Genomic DNA, 1,710 nt, shown 5'->3' on the forward strand with positions numbered 1-1,710 from the left:
GAAAGAAAGTTAAAAGACAAAGGAGGGGGAGAGATAAAGAATAGAAGAATACAGCTATATCCCCGACCTACGAAGTAGAGGAGTCAACCAAGGATTGGTTGGTCTTGCACAATAACTGATTCTAGCTATTCTTCTTCAATTTCAATAAGAGTTGGTGAGTGACTCTAAAATCAGAAGCTCCTGGGGGACCTTAGATTCTTTCTTTCGACGCGAACTCACTCACTTGAGGCGGACTCAATCACTCTTTTTGGTTGGAGGATCATTCGTTCTTCACTCTCTTGCTATTACCCGAAGGGAGCGCAGCAACCAAGGTGCATATTATCATATAGAAAGAGGCGAGGGTCTATGTAATTGAGCCGGAAAAGTTTCGCTAACTGGCAGGCAATAGAATCAGCCGATAGGGGCAAGCAAGCGTAGTGAATCACATAGATAAGCCCGTACCCGCCAGCGCGCGGATAGATAGGGCGTACGAAGCGCGAAGGGGATGGATGTCTGAGCGGTTGAAAGAGTCGGTCTTGAAAACCGAAGTATTGATAGGAATACCGGGGGTTCGAATCCCTCTCCATCCGCGAGGTCATAAGTTATCTCTTGCCTTATCTATAGATAATAATGAATCGGATTGACTCGACTGATATGATAGATGGAATGGTAGTTTGTCTTATGATTTAGTTAGGACCTTGTCTCCCTTTCGTTATCTTCCGCTCTCCTTGTATAGGTTGGGAAAGGGCTGGGTGGATTACCTTTGGGAGCTAAGTCGAAGATCTCGGTGGTCTTGTGAGTGGTTGATAAACTGCGATTGCAGTTTTCTTTAGGAAGTCCCATAGCTGTGAGGCTTAAGAGACAAAGAAAACGGTGGATACTTTTCTGGGTGGAAGGTGACGACCCTAATGAATCGACTATCAAGGGGACTGTTAGCTACATCAGCACTAAAATTCCTTCCCCTGAGGCAATCTCACTCAATTACATTGAGCCTCTCTCTACGGTACCCTTCTGTGATCACTAAACGTTATGGACCAAAAGGGATAGCTGCTATTGAATCCAAGCCAATTGAATCAGAAACCGCTGCTGTTGGTGTTACCGGTGTTTTAGTATGAGTACTCGTAGCCGCTCTTAGTACTAATCTAAAGCACAGAGAAGACGCTCTAGGTCTCCAAGAGAGACCCCTCCTCAATCTGACCTGGATCTGACCAATCCGGACTCGCCTTACACTGGATAGGCTTGACTTTGTTACCCTCCTTATCTTCCTACCCTCGGGATCCACATTATAGCATGTTAGCCCTTACCCTCCCTAAAAGAAAAATAAGATTTTCGTAAGAGAAGGAAGGCTAAGGTACCGAATGCTTAGGACCCCTTAAACCACTACACGGAATACGGGAAAGACAGAGAGAGAAGGCCTTTAGGAGCTTCATCCAACTCGAAATTGCTCGTTCAAACAGAGATGTATGTGTACCTGCAAGGGTCGGGCACCATTACTAGTATGAATAAGCGGTTGGAGTAACTCATACTGGACATCTGGGAAAGGAAAGACCCGGACACTTGACGCTCGTTTGGTTCCTTACTTGGGCCAGAGATTGGATCATGACAAGGTTGTGTTGTACGGATGCCCCTGGATCCGTTTTCGGATAAAGAAAACGTGGGTCTATTATCATCTTGCTAATGGAAAAGAAAACCAATGAATCTTCTTCTTTCGCACCTTTCCCTCTCCTGCAT

At 45.5% G+C, this 1,710-nt stretch overlaps 1 non-coding gene across 1 annotated transcript; it reads left to right on the plus strand.

Annotated features, from left to right (window-relative positions):
- The first annotated feature begins 482 nt into the window (after positions 1-482).
- On the plus strand, positions 483-569 carry TRNAS-UGA (transfer RNA serine (anticodon UGA)). The gene has a single exon. It is a non-coding gene; the product is annotated as a tRNA-Ser (tRNA).
- The last annotated feature ends 1,141 nt before the right edge of the window (positions 570-1,710 follow it).

Source organism: Sesamum indicum, linkage group LG8 (assembly GCF_026168435.1).
Source record: "Sesamum indicum cultivar Baizhima isolate 11 linkage group LG8, ASM2616843v1, whole genome shotgun sequence".
Classification (NCBI taxonomy): domain Eukaryota; kingdom Viridiplantae; phylum Streptophyta; class Magnoliopsida; order Lamiales; family Pedaliaceae; genus Sesamum; species Sesamum indicum.